The sequence below is a fragment of the Sorex araneus genome, chromosome 1 (genome assembly GCF_027595985.1).
Source record: "Sorex araneus isolate mSorAra2 chromosome 1, mSorAra2.pri, whole genome shotgun sequence".
Classification (NCBI taxonomy): Eukaryota; Metazoa; Chordata; class Mammalia; order Eulipotyphla; family Soricidae; genus Sorex; species Sorex araneus.
The window spans coordinates 229993976-230014039 of record NC_073302.1 but is presented as its reverse complement, the minus strand read 5'-3'; the positions used below and the strand labels follow the sequence as shown (position 1 = coordinate 230014039).

Sequence of the window (20064 nt, the reverse complement as noted above, 5' to 3'; positions counted from 1 at the left end):
GGCCAGAGTGATAGCACAGTAGGTAGAGCATTTGCCTTGCACATGGTCAACCCAGGTTCCATCCCTGGCGTCCCATTTAGTCCTTCAAGCACCGTCAGGAGTAATTTCTGATTGCTGAGCCAGAAGCAACCCCTGAGTACTGCGGGGTGTGCCCAAAAAAAAGAAAAAGAAAAAGAAAAAGAAAAAGAAGAAAAGAGAGGAGGAAAGAGAGAGAGAAAAGAAAGAAAGAAAGGAAAAAATGAAAAAAATTTCCTTTGGAGATTCAGAACTTCTAAATTGCTTTTTTTTTTTGGTTGGTTTTTTTGTTTGTTTGTTTGTTTTAAAAATGAAGCAAGAGGGGCTGGAATGATAGCACAGCGGGTAGGGTGCTTGCCTTGCACGCGGCAATCGGGTTCAAATCCCAGCATCCCATATGGTCCCCTGAGCACCACCAGGAGTAATTCCTGAATGCAGAGCCAGGATTAACCCCTGTGCATCGCCGGGTGTTACCTAAAAAGAAAAAAAAAGAAGCAATAGAGTTTTTATTTAATGAAGCTTACTTAGACATGAGGCAGAGAGGAAGTACTTGCTTGAGAACCATTGACTTTTCCAGAGTGGAATAAATAAGCAAAGATACATAGAGACAAGCACGTGAGAAACAGTGCAAATTACTATTTTTTAAAAATTTTATTTTCTTGGGGGCTGGAGAGATAGCACAGCGGGTAGGGCGTTTGCCTTGCACATGGCCGACCTGGGTTCAAATCCCAGCATCCCATATGGTCCCCTGAGCACAGCCAGGGGTAATTCCTGAGTGCAGAGCCAGGAGTAACCCCTGTGCATCGCCAGGTGTGACCCAAAAAGCAAAAAAAAAAAAATTTTTTTCTTTTCTTTTTTAGCTTTTTGGATCACACCTGGTGATGCACGGTGGTTACTCCTGGCTCTGCTCTCAGGAATTAGTCCTGGTGGTGCTCAGGAGATCATATGGGATGCTAGGAATCAAACCCAGTTCAGCTTCATGCAAGGCAAATGTCCTACCCGCTGTGCTACTGCTCCTGCCCCAAATTACTGGGTTTTTAAAAATTGTAATTCCCAACAACTAAATTTATAACACTAAAAGTCATAAGAAATATAAATTTTATTGAGCAAAAAGTTTAAAACTACATCTTTTAAATTACAATCTACAAAACATAAGATCTTGATTTAAAGGTTTCACTGATATGAGTCATGAATATATGCAGTTTATTATACTACATAGTTATCACTGCATCATTTTTGTGTTGTTGCTCATCCATTTGCTCAAGCAAGCACCAGAAATGTCTCCATTCTTCCCTTTTGCATTCAGGGTCAGGGGAATGAGGCTCATTATTGTTAATGTTTTTGGCACATCGAATACGCCATGGGTAGCTCGCCAGGCTCTACCAGGCAAGATTCTGCATTGCTCTCTTCCAGAAGCTTTGTTTTATCGTCTCTGGATCTTGGTCACTGATGAGGTTACATGGCACCTGGGGGCAGTTTGTGGGTGTGACTGCCAAGCTACGGGAAAACTGGGGATCTGGGTGAAGGATGTCCAGCCCCAATCAGAGCAGGTTTGGAGATCTCCGCCATGGGTCCTGCATACCTGGGTGCCTCTGTCGGTTTCTTCATGTGTGAGGCTCATCCGAGCATGTAGTATACTATATAAATTGCAATTATTTTTTTGGCGTTTTGGGTCACACCCGGCGATGCACAGGGGTCACTCCTGGCTCATGCACTCAGGAATTACTCCTGGCGGTGCTTGGGGGACCATATGGGATGCTGGGAATCGAACCCGAGTCAGCTGCCTGCAAGGCAAATTCCCTACCCACTGTGCTATCATTCTAGCCCCTAAATTGTAGTTTTTATTGCAACTTATGTGTGCTTTCTATCATTACACTTATAACAAAGTAATATGGTAACGTTATATAATATAGCAGTGCTATGAATATATATACAACAAAAACAGATTACGTAGACCTATTTGTATTACTTTGGACTAAAGTTTAAAATATATTGTTTATTGAAAACTAATATGTGAGAATGACAGAAATAACAGAATTTAATATTATTTTAAAAAATCTAATTTGTACAGGCTGGAGAGATAAGTAGAGCAGGCAATGTACTTGCCTTGCATGCTGCTGACCTGGGTTCAATTACTGGCACCCATGTGATCCCTTGAGGTCAGCTGAGTGGTCTCTGAATGCAGAGCCAGGTGTAAGCCCTGAGTACTGCCTGGCCAAAAGTCTGGAAGAGGTTAAGAGACTGAGGCTGAGAGGAAAAGAAAACTAAAGAAATTTTATTGGGGGCGTTCCCAGGCGAGGTTCACAGGTCTTTAAAGAGGTCAGTGAGGTAGTGACCACTGTGGGCTGCATGGGGGGTATTTTATAGGGCAATTTGCCATGGGAAAAGGAGCCAGATGGAATGAGGGAGTAGGAGCTTCTGTGCGGGCTCCCTGATGGGGGCTTCTGTGTGGGTTCCAGAAATTCTAGTGGGGTGAAAGTCTCTCTGAGCCTGCCTGTAGTTGCTCGCCAGCAGTTCTTAGGTCCCTTCTCCTTGAGGCCCCCTGGGCCGATCCAGTACCTGCTGTGCCCCACTCAAATTATTTGTGTAAACCTGTGTAATAATAAGATCAAATAGCAACATATTCCATTAATTATTTGAAAGAATTATGAAGAGGGATCTTGTTATCATCTCAATACATAATTTTAAGAGCCAAAAGATAGAGCTGGGGTAGTTGGTCAAAGCGCTGGAGCACATGCTTTGCAGGGGGGAGCTTCAGGTTCAGCAATTAGCCATTTTCTCAGGGCATTATAGAATTAAAGTGCAGATATTTTTGGAGAAATACTATAATCTGTTCCCTCTGTGAACTCTAGGACATGATTAAGATTATCAAAATGTGTGGCTGGTGCTCAGTACTGATGTGTGGCATCACCAGGAGTCCTCTCCGCTCAGCTGGTGCTGGATCTAAGAACTTAGTGTCTCACAAATGCAAGGCAAGTGATCTGCAACTTGGAGCATGCCTGCATCATTTTATGAATTATATATATGTAAAAAGTTAGTAAGCCCATATTCCATACCTGTATGTATGGAATAATTGCTAGTTTATTCAAAGAGAAGTGGAATAGCATTATTCAAAGATAAAAAACAAAAACACACTTGATTCCTGTCCTTCAAAGAATTAGGGAGTACTGTAATCAATTCATCTTTGTACTTGTATTATAATAGTTCATGAATTATATCAATATACAAATGAGTCTGAAGGGGAGTAGTGTCTAGTAAAATTTCAGTGTAGTGCGAATACAGATTTAATTCTTTGTATTCCTGAACTCTATGGCAGAGGATCTACCTGCCTTGCAGGAATGAGGCCAGTGAGCTCAGACCTATGGGATGTGTGTGATCTGCAGAGCAAGAAGAGTATGTGGCCACAGAGACTGGCACACATAAAAAACAAACAAACAAACAAACACAAGGACAACCAGTGCTGGCATGGATGTTGGGAGAAAGGGACTCTTATTCATTGTTTGTGGGAATGCTGACTGCTACAGACTTTTTGGAAACAGAATGTGCATTCCTCAAAAAACCAGAAATTGAGCTTCCATACAATCCATTCTGGGAATATTCCTCATGGGCCAAAAACATATTGCAAAAAAGCTATCTGCACTATGTTCATTGCAGCCTTATTTATTTATTTATTTATTTATTTTTAAATTTTATTGAATCACTGTGAGATAGTTTCAAGCTTTCATGCTTTATTTACAATCACACAATGATCAAACACCCATCATTCCACCAATGTACATTCCCCTTCACCAATATCCCCGGTATACCCCTCCTTTCCCAACCTCCCCCTGCCTCCCTAGCAGACAATATTCCCCATACTCTCTCTCTACTTCTGGGTATTGTGGCTTGCAACACAGAAACTGAGAGGTCATCATGTTTGGTCCATTATCTACTTTCGGTATACATCTCCCATGCCAAATCGTTCCTCCAGCCATCATTTTCTTAGTGATCCCTTCTCTATTCCATCTGCCTTCTCCCCTCCGCTCATGAAGCAGTCTTCCAGCTATGGGGCAATCCCCCTGGCCCTTGTATCTACTGTCCTTGGGTGTCAGCCTCATGTGTTATTTTATACTCCACAAATGAGTGCAGTTCTTCTATGTCTGTCCCTCTCTTTCTGACTCATTTCACTTAGTATGATACTCTCCATGTCTATCCATTTATAAACAAATTTCATGACTTCATCTCTCCTAACAGCTGCATAGTATTCCACTGTGTAGAAATACCAAAGTTTCTTTAACCAGTCATCTATTCTAGGGCAGTTGGGTTGTTTACAGATTTTGGCTATTGTGAACAGTGCTGCAATGAACATATGGGTAAATATGTCATTTCTACTGTGCTTTTTTGCATCCTTGGGATATATTCCCAGAAGTGGCATTGCGAGGTCATATGGAAGTTCAATTTCTAGTTTTTGAAGGACTGTCTATATTGCTTTTTAGAAAGGCTGGACCAGCTGGCATTCTCACCAACAGTGAAAGAACATCCCCTTTCCCCCATATACATGCCAGCACTGGTTGCTTTTGTTCTTTTGAATGTGTGCAGCACTATTTATAATACCCAGAATCTGGAAACAACATGAATGCCCAAGAACAGTTGACCGGATAAATAAACTATGGTGCATCTCCAGAAGAGAGCATAGAACGTCCTGACCCGGCACGAGGCTATCTTCACTGGGGCAACTCGGGGGGTGGGTGAGTTTCTCTCCTTGCCCCAACAGAACCCTGGTAACCCAAAATCTCTGGGACCCAACAGCACAGCCATGCTCAAGGCTGCTTTCCACAGGCTCGGATGAGTTTCACTATGAGGGAACCCACAGAAAAACCCAAGCTTGTGGGACCTGTGACTGAGATTCCCAAGGTTGCTTGGAATAGGACTTGGCCTCCTCCCCCCAGCTCCCCAGTTTTCCAGTAGCTTGGCAGTCACACCCACAAAGTGTCTCCGGTGCCATATTATCTCATCAATGGCCAAGATCCAGAGACTATGAAATAAAGCTCTTGAAAGAAAGCAACACAGAACATCCTGGAACAAGTGGCTGCAAATGCGGCCATGCAACCTAGCCCACTCATGTGCCAAAAGTAGCACACATTTGTTTGGGTTTAACATACACGCTTATAATCTCTTATACAAGGGTTTAAAGGCTCCAGGATGTAATACAACAATCTTTACACACTTTCCTCTTATGATAGTGGGAAGGTGCATGGTGGTAGGTTTGGTGTTTGAATATTCTCTGCATTGAACTATTGTGAACAACTTTAAAAAATAAAATTAAATTAAAATAACTACCGTACGGGAGCTGGAGTGATAGCACAGCGGGTAGGGCATTTGCCTTGCACGCGGCCAACCCAGGTTCGAATCCCAGCATCCCATATGGTCCCCTGAGCACCGCCAGGAGTAACTCCTGAGTGCAGAGCCACGAGTAACCCCTGTGCATCGCCAGGTGTGTCCAAAAAAGAAAAAAAAACTATGGTACATCTACACAATGGATTACTTATGCAGCCACCAGAAAAAAAAATGAAGTCATGGGGCTGGAACGATAGTACAATGGGTAGGGCATTTGCCTTGCATGCAGTCGACCCGGGTTTGATTCCCAGCATCCCATATGGTCCCTGACACCACCAGGAATATTTCCTTAGTGCAGAGCCAGGACTAACCCCTGTGCATCGTCGGGTATGACCCAGAATTTTTAAAAAATGAAGGCATGAAATTTTCTTATAAATATATGGACATGCAGAGTATCATGCTGAGTGAAATGAGTCAGAAAGAGAGGGACAGACAGAATGATTGCATTACTTGTGGAATATAAAAAACATCATATGAAATTATTACCCATGACCAACAGAAATGAAAGGAAGGAGTACTGGCCCACAGCTGGAAACTTGCCACAAGTTGCTGGGATCAGGGAGGGCAGTTAGGATAGAGAAGGCACCACTATGTCAATGATAGTTGGAAATGATCACTTTGGACAAGAATTGAGTGCTGAAAGTAGGTAAAGGGATATACATGGTTAACTTTCAATACCTGTACAACCATAATGCCGAGAGACAGAGAGAGAGAGAGAGAGAGAGAGAGAGAGAGAGAGAGAGAGAGAGAGAGAGAGATGCCTGCCACATAGCCACATAGGCAGACTGGGAGTGATGGAGTGGAAGGAGGGAAATCAACACTCGTGAAGGAGTGGGTATTGGAACATTGTAGGACTGAAACCAAATCATGAACAACTTTGTAACTGTATTTTAATTAAATTTTTTTTTAATTTAAAAAATGAGCATGTGGCATTCAGCACCTTCAGCCACTCATGTGTGAGCTGCACACCCAAACATGGCATATCGTGTGGGTGTCTTCCCAGGGGTGAATGATTAGCCAATACCAGCTCTGCAGCAGTCATCTGACTCACAGCCACCATTGCAGTCGCTGCACAGGGAATGGGACAACGACAAGCCAACACCTTCTGTGATCCAATGCTCCTGCCCAGGCTTTGGTTCCCGCACAGACCTGGACCTGTGCTAACCCACACGCATCTGGGTCCCTAGGTGACTGAGAAAATCAGCCATATATGAGGCTACGACCACAAGGAAAGATTTTATTTATCCCAATGCTCTCTCAGGCAGTGACTTCACTGCACCAAGTTCAGAACAGCAGCTATAAGTGACTGTCATGACAGATCCTAAATCAAGCTGAACAGGGCCAAGATGACAGAGACCGGGGATTCTGGAACCATCTGACAGTTTTGTCCTGCCAGCCCCACACTGTATCCAGAACCAGCTGCTGCAGGACTGGGTCACAGCCCTGAACACATGATTCCACGAACACTGCAAAGCATGCACTCACAGTGCCACCAATGTTCCCCATGGGGTATGCACTCACAGGACGCATATAGTTGAACCCATGAAGCATGCATTCACAGTGGAAACCTCGAATGGAAAGGACACACAGAGCACACTCACAACACCACCAGTGAAAAACATGGAATATGCACAGTACACTAGTGAAACCCATGGAACACACATAGCACCACCAGTGGAACCCATGGAGTATGCACTAACCATGCCACCAGTGGAATCCACGGAGCACACACACAACACCAACAGTGGGACCCACAGAGCTCACATTCTCAGAGTCCACCCAGACAAGGAAGGGCTTGATTATACTCCCACCGAGGGCTATGGAACAGGCTTCTGAGTGGGAACTCTACGCTCTGCCCAGATACTGTTTGGAAGCCTTTTCATCTCTAAGAATAGTAGATGAAACATAGTACAAGGATATTTTACAATAGGCAATTCTTCGCTGTGGTTGTTGTTGGACTTTGGACTTTGTTACCTGACTTCATTTTCGTAGTGCCAGGATGGCACAGAGGCCTGACTGCTCCCTTAGGGTGCCTCCAACTATGATGCCTGCTCCTGTGCTCACAGAGACACTCTTTGATAGGTGTGAAACTAGTGCACCATGTGGGAGTGTCCCCTGAGCTCAGTGACCCAGTGCTGCTTTATTGCATGCAAATTGCATGCCGAATCCTCAGCGATACCCACATCTGTTGGTATAAAATGACAGGAAACAGTGCTCAGAGCACTGGCCACGCATTTTGCATGTAGAAGGTAATGGTTCATGCCCAGCACCACATGGTCTCAGAGCAGGCTCTACCACCGCAGGTACAGCCCCAAACAAAAACCCACATAAATTATTTATTGGCTCAACATGTTATGTGTTTCCCTGGAACTTCTAATTCCATTAAACTCTCCCCCTAGACCTTTACTTTCATGTAATATATATTTATTATTTAAAATTGTTAGAGATCATCATATTCTATTACTTCTGTTACTCTGCAGTGAAAATGAATTATAAGTGCCAGAGAGCGCGGGTATAGTGAGTAAGGAGGTGCTTGTACATAGCCAACCTGGGTTCAGTGCAAAACCAGGAGTAAGGCACCTTGGAGTGTGGCTCCCAAACTAAACAACCAAAATATAGAAATTAAAATTTTCTAGACCTGTAAATCTGTTAAAAGTTTATTTTACCTTTCTTTATGGTATTTTTGGGCCACACCTGGTGCTGCTCATGGCTTACTCCTGGCTCTGTGTTTAGGGAACACTCCTGGTGGTGTTTGGGGAACTATATGGGCTAATGGGAAACAAATCTGGTTCGGCCTTAAGCAAAGCAATCACCTTGCCCATTGGACGATTGCTTCTGCCCCTGGTTTCTTTTAATTTCTTTTTCTTTTTTAATGATTGCAGGATTGGGTTGCTTTCTGGAGGCACATGTTTGATTCCTGTATCCTTGTGGTCCTCCCCTGCCGCAGTCAGGAGCAACCCCCAAGCACTACCAAGCACCCCAGAAACAAAAGAAAAAACAAAACAAAAAATAGGTGGAAAAACAACAATTTATCAAAAATTTAACAGAATATGGCAATAAATAACTACACATTAATGGCCACATTCTTATTATTACTAGATACTTATTAGGATGGTGAGAATACAAACCACTGACAACATCAAATTCTGGGGTAAGGAAGTGAAACAAAGGAAGATCTCATTCCTTACTGGCTGAAATGTAAACTCTGGAAGACTGTTTGGAAGTTTTGTAAGAATAAATTTACATAATATCAGGCAATCCTGCTCCTGACTTGCAAACTTATGCCCACTCCATAATTTGAATGTGATGCTTAGAGCAATTTTATTCAAAGTTGCTCAATCTTGGAAGCAACTAAAATCATAGAATGTAATTGTCAGAAGGATGTCCATAAATCCTTTGATATAACCTTCCCTGTGCAATTTTCCTTCTAGATTTCAGTGAGTACCTCTAAAGCCTGGAGAGTGCACAGTACTGCTGGAGTGATAAAATGAACAACACATTGTGTCCCAACACTTCAGCCTGACCCAGAAGTGGAGGATAGCAATCTGAAATAAGATTACAGTGACAAACATATTTTATTCTTTAATACACAACTCATGGAACTGAGAGAAAGGGAGAGTGTTCAATAAACTGGAAAACTGAAAAAGGGTTGGTTGGGGACACTGAGATCCCAAGGGATGAAAAGACAGGAGAGAGAGAAGGGTCTTTTCCCTTCAAAGACATAGTGTGTACAATCACTTCATTTTATTAATGAAGATGCAGGCTTCAAATGATCTAGAAGCATGGTGCCAGAGCCATAGTGTAGCAGGTAGGGCATTTTGCCTTGCAGGGAGTTGATTCAGCTTTGATCTCCAAAGTCCCATATAATTCCTGGAGCCTGCCAGGAGTGGTGCCTTCGCACAGAGCCAGGAGTAAGCCCTGAGCACCACCAGTGTGGCCCAAAAAACCAAAAAGGAAGGAAGTAAAGAAGGAAGGAAGGGAGGAAGAAAGGAAATAAAGAAGGAAGGGAGGGAGACATGGAGGGAGGGAGGGAGGGAGGAAGGAAGGAAGGAAGGAAGGAAAGAAGGAAGGAAGGAAGGAAAGAAGGAAGGAAGGAAGGAAGGAAGGAAGGAAGGAAGGAAGGAAGAAAGGAAGGAAGGAAGGAAGGAGGGAAGGAAGGAAGGAGATCTAAAAACAGGTTATAGAGGCTTGGGTTTGAATTTTTTTTTTCAGCCACACTCGAAGATATTCAGGGCTTATTCCTGGCTCTGTGCTCAGGGGTAACTCCTGGTGGGTTTGGGAGACCATATGAAGTACAGGGGATTGAACCCGATCAGCTACATGTAAGGAAAATGCCCTATTCACTGTACTATCACTCCAGCCTTGGGTTCGAATTTTGGCACTGTATATCCTCTCCAAGGACCAAGAGTAGCTCCTGAGCTTTGCTGGGTGTGGTGCTCCTGTCCCCCAAAATAATTCCAAAAGAAGAAAAAAAAATCTAGTGTCACAAAACTAACAATTATTAGAACTGGTATCAACTTTGATTCTATGTTCTCTTCTAAATCATCACATCATTTTTCCACAGTTATTGTTAGCTGCATTACAGTTTCAACAAAATAAAAACATGTAGGTAGAATTCAGGAAGAAAGGAAACTTCAACACCTATTTTGAAGGAATGTTTTTTCAATCTATAGTTCATTCTATATCACTCATTTTTTGTTACAACCTTATACCTCTGTTTTTGAAAATGTGAACTTACACATGAATTACTTTCTCTAAAATAGGGTTTTCCAAACCATATGCGGGAAACTTGAACTCAGTTTGGTAGCTGGGGCCACTGTTGAAGTATCTGTTTATGTTTCTGTGGTTGTGGGTGTCACAACTGGTAGTGATTGGGAAAGACCAGGGCCACTCCTGATGGTGTTTTGGGCAGTTCTGGGAGGGAGAATAGAGTTCCAAGGAGCAAACCCAAGCAAGGCACATACTCTACTTATTCAAGTGGCATCTCTTTGGAGGGAGTGAGGCTAGAGGGTAGGTTTGGGGAATCTGGGCCCCCCACACCCAATTCTTGGCCAACCTGGCAGTGGTTCAGTGAAGGGCTTGAGTGCTGTGAACACTGGGTCACCCAAATAGTATTGTCCGGTATTTCCAGGAAAATATGCAAGGGTTCTCAAGGACCTCCAGAGGTGTAGCCAGCAATACATGGGAGATCATTTGGTGCTGAGATCAATCCTGGGTTTGATCATGCAAGGCACTGTACTATCTCTTGCCCTCCTTTTTATACAGAAAGCAAATAGTATATCTTTAAATAAATGAGATAGAAAAAGTAAAAATTTATCTAAGGAAATATGTATATGTATGCATATATATGTTTATTACTTTGGGTTGGGTCAAATAATAAACATATATATTTTGGGTCAGCAGAATCTCCTGCCCTTGCACCAGGCTGTCTTCACTGGGGCTCCCTTGGAGGGGGGCAGGTTGAGTTTCCCTCCCTGCCCCAAGCAGAGCTCTAGCAGCTGAAAACCTCCAGAACCCAGCCACAGTCATGCTCAACGACACTCTCGACACACTCAGATGGCCTCATCCATGAAGGAACTGACAGAGGAACCCAGGTATGCAGGACCTGTGGCTGAGATTCCAAGCCTCCTTGGATCGGGTCTGGGCCTCCTCCATCCAGATCCCCCTTTTTCCAGTAGCTTGGCAGTCACACCCACAGACTGCCCCCAGAACCATGTAGTCTCATCAGTGGCCAAGATCCAGAGACCATAAAACAAAGCTCCTGGAAGAGAGCTATGCAGAATCTCACATGGCAGAGCCTGGCAAGCTATCTGTGGTGTATTCGATATGCCAAAAACATTAACAATAATGGGCCTCATTCCCCTGACCCTGAACTCGACAGGGATGAATGGAGACATGAGTAGTGCCCGCTTGAGCAAATCGATGAGCAAAGGGATGAAAGTGATACAGTGATACAGTGATTATTTTGGATCAAATTCTTTGGTATTCAGGGACCACTCCCAGTGGTGCTGTGTGTGAGTCAATATTTTAGTCAAGGAATCTCTTTCCATCCCATATTGCTCACAAGACCTTAGAGAAGTTCAATAACCATTGTTTCCCTGTTTCCTCACCTGAAAAAGCAAGACACCAATATTAACTCAGCTTAGAGTTCATTTGATGAATTATTAGGAACAATAAACACAAAAATATTCTTGGTATATTAAATTCTCTAAAGCAGTTGTTAAATTGTGCAATTGATTTGTTTTAATTTATTTACCTTTCATTCTTTCCATACAATGCTAGAAAAATGTTATTAAAATTTTAACTTCTAAGGTCCAGAGAGACAGTACAGGGATTAAATTTTATACCTTTAATGCAGCCAACTCCAGTTCTGTCTTCAGCTACTCATGGCCATCCTCATCCAATATAGCACCATTTGGGAAGCAGCAAGAAAGCAAAAATCAAGCAAAAACAACATCAAGGGACTTTTGATTACTATAAAATAGCATCATTTAGTACAGGAAAATTAATATGGGAAGCCAGAGTGATTGTATAGTAGGTACGTGGCTTGCCTGATCCAGGTTTCACCTCCTCTGCACTCTATACAGCTCCCTAAGTCCTCTTGGACAGAACCCTGAGCTCAGAGCCACAAGTAAGCCCTGAGTGCAGCTGGGTGTGGCCCCCCAAATCAAATAAACACACAAAAAAAGAATGAAAGAAAATGAAAATTAATGAGTCAAGCTATTCAAAGTATCTGGCCCCCACTCCTGGCAGTGCTCAGGAGCTACTCCTGGTGGTACTTAGGGGAATTGCAGGACTGGGGTTAAATCCCTAGGCTTTTGCCTGTACTCCAACCCTTCATGCCATCACCCCAATTCTTAAATTATGTTTAAAGTAGGATTAGGAGGTCAAAGCAATAGTAGCATGTAGGGCCCTTGCCTTGCATTCAGCCGACCTGGATTCGATTCTCAGCATCCCATATACCCCCCTCCCTCCATCACTGCCAGAAGTAATTATTGAGCACAGAGTCAGGTGTAACAACTGAGTATTATTGGCTGTAGCCCAAATAAACAAATAAACAACAAAAAGCACCACCGGGTGTGGCCCCCCTTTTCACTTTTGGTTTTTGGGTCACTCCCAGTGGTGCTCAGGACATAACTCTTAGCTCTATGCTCATCAATCACTTCTGGTGATCATATGGTATGCTGGGGATCATGCCCTTTTTGGCTGTGTGCAAGGCAAGCTCCTCACCTGTTGTACTATTGCTCTGGCCTCCAAAATTGACCATATTGTGAAGGACATTTCTTTCAAGATTTGGCTTGTTTATTGTATGATGATGTTTTTTGATAGTAGTACAGTATTTATGGTGCCTCAGAAATATTATATGTATATTTATAATATTTCACTGAGTCAATTGCTAATAATAAAAAATGTTTTGTTTGAGCTCAAGGTGATTCTGCACACAGGAAGCTGATTCTGCACACAGGAAGCCCTCCTGGTGTGGCTTGAGGGACTATATGTGGTACTGGGATTGAACCTGGGTTGACTGCATGCAAGGCCCCCAAATAACTATTTTTGTGAACTTACCAAGCACAAGGTGCACGTTTATTGAATGTTCTACACATGTGCATGTTTATTGAACCCATCAAAAGAGTAGATTATTCACAGTTTATTCATGCTGAAATTAAGGCTTAGTCACAATATGGAAAAAACCAGAGTGCCCGAAAACAGATGATTGGCTAAAGAAACTCTGGTATATTTACACAATGGAATACTATGTAGCTGTCAGGAAACATGAAGTCATGAAATTTGCATACAAGTGGATCAACATGGAAAGTATCATGTTGAGTGAAATGAGTCAGAAAGAAAGAGACAGACATAGAAAGATTGCACTCATATGTGGAATATAATGTAACTGAGAAGTACAAGTTGGCAACGATGCAACTTCTGGCAGATATCTCTCTGGACTTAGTTACTAAAATACTAAATTACAGAAACCCAAAACTGAGAGGCCGCTAAGTGTGGTCACTCGACCTCATACTTCTTCATCCTCAGCAATGGAAAACAAATTATCTAATGCTTCCTTTTCAGCAGGTCTGACTTTAGGGGAGAGACTCTCCAAACAATAATAGTGAGTTTTGTTGAAATATTGTATGCAATCAAAGTGAAAGTAAAGTGAAATTTATTAGTTACACAGGCGGGGGGGGGGCTTAGGGTGGGGGGGCTAGGGGCGTGGGGGGGGTTGGGGTGTGAGGGGGCAGGATGGAGCTATACTGGGATTCTTGGTGGTGGAATATGAGCACTGGTGAAGGGATGGGTATTCGAGCATTGTATAACTGAGATTTAAACCTGAAAACTTTGTAACTTTGTAACTTTCCACAATAAAAAATTAAAAAAAAAAAAGAAATTAAGGCTTAGCAATTTAACACACACCTTCAGTAATTTAGTGAGTTATGAGCAATAAATTTCAAAGTTTAGCACTCTGACTCCTAATATATGTTCACAGTAACTATTTTATCTCAATTACTAGCAAGCTCTTAATTACCCCAAAACCATTATACCTAACTTAAAAGGGCTGGAGCAATAGCACAGCAGGTAGGGCATTTGCCTTGCATGCAGCTGACCAGGGTTTGATTCCTCCACCCCTCTTGGAGAGGCGGGCAAGCAACCAAGAGTATCCCACCCACATGGCAGAGCCTGGGAAGCTACCCGTGGCGTATTCGATATGTCAAAAACAGTAACAACAAGTTCTCACAACGGAGATGTTACTGGTGCCCGCTCAAGCAAATTGATGAGCAATGACATGACAGTGACCGTGACATTAGTTTTGAGTGCAGACCATAATCACTTAAAATATGAATGTATATATATATTTGTGAACTATTCTTTGTGAGGTATCAGGGTGTCAAAACTAGGGCCTCATACATTCAAGGCAGATGCTTTATCATTGAGTCACATCCGCAGCCCCTGAAATATGCATACATTGTGAAACAATCCTGACAACATATCTAGTCAACATCCATGATCATAGATTTTTTTTACTTTAAATGAGAATGCTTCAGATTTATTGTTAGTAACTTCTAAATTTTTATATAATATCCACAGGTACTATTTTTCCTCAGGACAGCATTGGGTTTGCTTTAGTTTATAAATGATGATACTGAAGCTTGGAGGACAAAGACTTCACACTTTATTTTTTTTTGCAATTTTTAGTCGCTTTCCCCCAATTTTTTTGCCTTGTAGGGACAGGGGTGCACTCTTGGCAGTGATGGTAGAGCATGCAGTACTGGGGATAGAACCTGGGGTTCCTACATGCATACTGTGCTCCAACCCATTGAGCACCTCCCTGGTCCAAGGCTGGATTCTTCCTCTTTACTAGTACAGAGTAATGCAATTATACACATTTTTAGTAAGAGTTTTAGTGAGTTAAAATTGCATACTATAGGAGAAGAGAGGTACAGTAGTTAAGGTACCTGACATGCATGCAACCAATCCTGGTTGGATCCCTGACACCATATGTGGTTCTGAGTCTCTCTAGCTATTATCCCTGAGCGTAGAGCCAGGAGTAAACCCTGAGCACTACTATGTGTGCACCTTCACTTCCAAAAGCATATTATAGGAACCAGAACACAGCCCTAGGGGTTGTGAAGCATATATCCTACCCAAGTTTGATTTCTGGCACCATATAGGTTCCCTGAGCACCATTTGATGTGACCCAGGAAGACTCAGAACTTCCAGGTGTGGTTCTGGAGGCCCCCAACCTCCCTAAGCGAGCCATGGCTACAGGACGGAAGCAGCATTGCATCCTTGGGCCATGCACTGAACTGCCAGCAGGTGGGCTGAGAATCAAAGGGAGGCTCCTAAGCTGTCTGGGAGCCCCCTTTACAAACTATCCAAATAACCCACCTAAAGTGATTTTATTTAATGTGTGCAGCCCTATTAACTACAATTAATTTTCTAACATTTTCTTAGATCCGGGAAGAACCTCCTCAACTTCGACTATACTCTTCAATTCCCCAGGTTTAGACAACTACCAATCTATCTTCTGTATTTATAAATAATTTACCCTGTTTGGGCAATTCAGATAAAAAAAATAGCACAATGTCAGGTCTTTTGTATCTCATTCATTTTCTTAGCATGTCTTCAAAGGTCATCCATTGTAAAGCATGTGTCAGAACTTTATTCCTTATTATAGCTGAATACTATTCCATTTTGCAGATATTTAATATTTTATCATTTATCACTTGATGCACATTTGGTTTACCGCTTCCATTTACAACTTGTATTATGAACATCCATACTTTTTTTTTTTTTTTGGGGTCATACCTGGCGATGCACAGGGGTTACTCCTGGCTCTGCACTCAGGAATTACTGCTGGTGGTGCTCAGGGGACCATATGGGATGCTGGGATTTGAACCTGGGTCGGCCGCGTGCAAGGCAAACGCCCTACCCGCTGTGCTATCACTCCAGCCCACATCCATACATTTTTGTCTTAACATAAAATTATGATTTTAATTTAAATTTACATAAAAACTCCTGCCACTGACAGTTCGAAACTCCACCTAAAAATTTTGTAGTATAGACAGCCCAGTGAAAATTTTCATTGCCCATTGACTTTGACCTAAATGAACATATTGTATGAATAATACTTTAATATCATTCTTGTTGCTATTTATCAAGTGGCCAGGGAATCTATAATGCAAGGGAATTTGCTGACGTTTAGAGCTTTTTATTTTTTGCTTTTTGGGTTACACCCGGCAATGCACAGGGGTTACTCCTGGCTGTGCACTCAGGAATCACCCTGGCTGCGCTCAGGGGACCATGTGGGATGCTGGGAATCGAACCCGGGTCGCCGCGTGCAAGGCAAACACCCTACCCACTGTGCTATTGCTCCAGCCCCACTGACGTTTAGAGCTTTGTCAAAAAACAATAAATTAACCTACAAGTTTATGACAGTAGAATTGGGAGTATATTAGACCTTCTAACTATAAACTGACTATAAACTCAACAAATAGAAGGTATTGTCCTGTTTTATGGTGACAAAATAAATGGTCTAGCTTCACTATAATGTTGTCCTACATTGGTAATAATGTTCTGATCTGAAGTTAATGACATCAGAATGTTAACATGGTAAGATACTGATAAAAACAGATACTTAGTATATTTCAATTCAGAATTGAAAAAGTATACTAAGTTATGCTACACTTTTAAGAAAGCTGCTTCAAATAGATATCAGAGATTATTTAAATGGAATGCATTTGTTTCATTTAGCCTTGGATGGAAGGTTAATTTGTTTCATCATAAAGAATGAATGTCAACTGTCAATAGAAGCAGATCTGCAGGTAGAGTCTAGAAAATCATCATCATGAAGCAATTCATGGGTGATTAAGTGCATGAAAGCCTCAAGCTCAAAATGATCTTGTAGAACTTCCAGTCATGGCACCAAGACTTGCGAGCAGGCGGTGCGCAGCCATCATGGAGGCCGGCTCCGTGGAAAAGCACGGACGCCACTCGGGAACGTGCCTGCGTTCCGTCCGGCCGCCACTCGGGAACCTGATGTTGTTCCGCCCGCAGCCGCCAGGCGAGTGCGACGGGCGCCCGCACCTCCGGGGCTGTTCCCGGTCCCCGCCGTCCGCGGACCGCGCTGTCGCGGGAACAAAGGCGCCGTCTCGGGCGGCTCCCGCGCACGCCGGCCGCGCCCGCTCCTCCCGGCGCCCTCGCCGCGCCCCGCCCGGTCCCGCGACCCCGGGCCCCTCACGGGACACGGCGGGGACGGCCGGGCCAGGAGGCCGAGGCCCAGCTCCCGGGCGCCCGCGCGGCCTCCATCTTGGTGGATGGGAGCGGCGGCGGCGTCCGGCTCGGTCCCCGCGGCGCCCCCACCTCTGGCCCGGACGCCGGGAGCGGAGCCGCTCTCACGGCCGCACTGGGGGCCTGGTGGGGGCGTTCCGGGCCGGTCCACCCCCAGGGCCGCCGTGGCACCCGCCCCAAGTCCTACGGCGCCCCCCACAAAATGGAGGACGCCGTCTCCTCCCGCAGCCATGACGGCGGCGGGGCCCGTCTCCCGGGACGAGGCGCGCCCGAGGCGGCCCTCGGGCCCTTCGGGGAGTCACTGCACCCAGGCCCCAGTCCCACGCGGCCCCGCCGCCCCGGTCGCCCCGCGGGGCTTCACGTCCCGGGCCGGGGATGCACATCGAGGCCCGGCGTCTCCGGGAAGGGGGACTCGGTGGGCGCCGGCGGTCCCCAGCCGCCCGGGTCCGAGGGAGCTGGCGCCCGCGGCCGCCGTCCACGGGCCGTGCCGGGCCCGCGAGGACGCCAGTGCCCCCGGGAGCAGGCCGGCGGCCAGCGCGGCGGGTAGCGCACCTCGCGCGGCCTGACCCTGACGGACCCTGAGGTGGGGGCGGGGCGGGAGGCGGGGGCAAGCCGGGGCGGGGACGAGGCGGCCAGCCGAGTGGGGAGGGGAACGGCAGCGTGGGGGCGTGGCCCGTGTCTGACGGACGGCCTCCCGGACCACCCCCTCGAGGGGGGTCGTGAAGGAAGGCCGAGGCAGCCAATGGACGTGCCCGGAGCTCCCGGGCCCGCCCTCCGCTCCCGCCTATGGGGGCGCGAGGGCGGGGCGTGCCCGGGCTCGGCCGTGCCGCCGCCGCCGCCTCCTCCGCCTCCTCCTCCTCCGCGGCAGCCCTCCGGCCGGGACTCGGCCGAGCGGAGTTGCGCGTGTGGCCGAAGGGGGGGGGTGGGCCTGGGGAGCGGAGGTTCTTTCGGCCGAGCCGCAGCCGGAACCAGGTGAGGCTTCTCCGAGCTGTCCTCCTGCCGGGGCCGCCGCGAGTGGGGGTGGTTGGGAGCGGCGCAGACTCGGGAGGAGGCGGAGGCGGAGGCGGAGGCGGCCGGGGAGGCGGAGATGGGTGAGGGCAGCCTCGGAGCTTCCCGGCGAGCGGCTCCTAATCCCCCGCGGCGCGGCTGCCGCGGCCGCCGGCGCGTCGGGGCCTGGGGGCCGCCGTGGGCGCCGCTTGTGTCGCGGCGGCCGGGAGCGCGGCCCGCGGGGCGGCGACGGTGAGGGCCGGGCCGGGCGGGCCAGGGGAGGCAGACGCGGCGGGGGCGCTCGCTGCTGGGCGGGGGCCGCCCGGGCCGGGGCGGTGGGAGGTCGCGGGGGCTTTTCCTGTGGTGGGGGGGCAGGGTGGGGGGAGGCCTGTCGGCGGCGCCTCCCGCTGCCGGCCTGGTGCTGCCGGCGCCGGCGCTGTGCCCCGCGGCCCCCAAGTTTCCCGTGCGCGGGTGCTGCCCTGCCGGCCGCGGCCCCGCGCTCCGCCCCGGCCCGGCGCGGCGCGGCCCTCGCTCCTCACGTATTGTTTGGCTGGGGCGCTAATGGCGGACGTGGAGGCAGCGCTGCCGGTCGCCGACTGCGGGGGGGAGGGTTGGAGCAAGTCTGGGGCCCAGGGCAAGTGTTCGGGGCCAATGTGGCACTTTTCTCCCTGGCGGTGACGCGAGCCTCAGTTTCCCGAGACTTGATGCCCCGGAGCCTCGGGGCTGGCTGCAGCTGCGCAAATGCGGGGAAAGCACGATGCCCTTCGTGGCGTCGAGGCAGCACTGGCCCTCCTCCCCCACCCCTTCCCGGCGCAGCCTGCCCGACCCAGCCGCCGCGCGCCCCTCGCCCCTTCCAGGCGCGTTTTCAGCCCCTTCCTCCTTAGCTACTCGCGGGAGGGGAGTGCGGCGTCACGGGGCTAGTGACCAAAGCGGGGTCGGTCCTCCTTGGCGTCGACTTCTCGTATTCTCGAGGGACAGGCCTGCGCTCCCATCTGGCTCCTGTATCTCGGTCCATCTTCCCCTTTTCCCCTTTATCCCCAGGACCTGGGATCGCCTTCAGCCTGCGTCTCTGGTGTATCTGTGACCAAAAGTGAGAACACCCCATTGTGAGTCCTCCGTGGTTAATCAGTGGGTGCGTGTTAGAAGGCTGTGTCAGTTTGGAGGGGGTCGCCCTCAGGGCAGGGCTGCCCCCTCGTGTGTGTGTGTGTGGGGAGAAATGTCTCCTGGGGTGGTAGCTGCGCCTGGGGCGATGTGGGCTGGGCTGTGCTGCAGCTGGGAGCATGCACTTATACACCGCTGCAGACCTAGTGCCCACTGCTGCAGACCGACCTCGGTGAGCAGCGCTGGGCCTGCAGCTGCTCACGTTCCCGGGAGGAGGGGTGCGAGGAGGGCATCTTTCGAGTGCCCTCTAGAGTTCTGAGTGGGAATGGATGCTGTTTTATCTGCTGCGTGGGGTTTCTAGCTTCGCCTGTAGGGCCCCTGCAGTTGAAGGGAGTGGGGGTGGGGGGACGTTCAAGACTAGCTAGAACTACTTCGTGTTTGATTCGGGTCGAGTTAAAACGCAAAGTTTCCCCGCTGCGTTTGCCGTTTGCTGTCTCTGTTCCTTTTCTTTGCATAGAGAAGGGTAGGAAATTGCCTCTTGGCAGTTCTCCCTCACTGGTTCAAACACGATTGCTCTTAGTAATCGACCTTTTGTGTTGATCAGTTTTAAACTTGAATCATTCTTGCATATGTTAACGGAGAATGATCGTCCTTGTGGTTTGTTAGTACTAAGGTGGACTTGCAAAGTGCTAGAATCAGTTCAAGTATTTGGGAATTTGTTACAGAATACCACTAAAGCTAACATCGCGAATACAGTGTTTCTCTCCTTAGCACATTGATACTGTAACTTTACATCTG

At 47.0% G+C, this 20064-nt stretch overlaps 1 protein-coding gene across 3 annotated transcripts in view; it reads left to right on the top strand.

Moving 5' to 3' along the window:
- The first annotated feature begins 18012 nt into the window (after positions 1-18012).
- The window catches only part of ZMYM2 (zinc finger MYM-type containing 2), a 123350-nt gene continuing 121298 nt past the window's right edge, over positions 18013-20064 (top strand). For all 3 annotated transcript variants that reach the window (XM_055134253.1, XM_055134245.1, XM_055134236.1), the window contains exon 1: positions 18013-18150. The gene's annotated coding sequence lies outside the window, so the exon portion shown is untranslated. The remainder of the gene's footprint in view (positions 18151-20064) is intronic.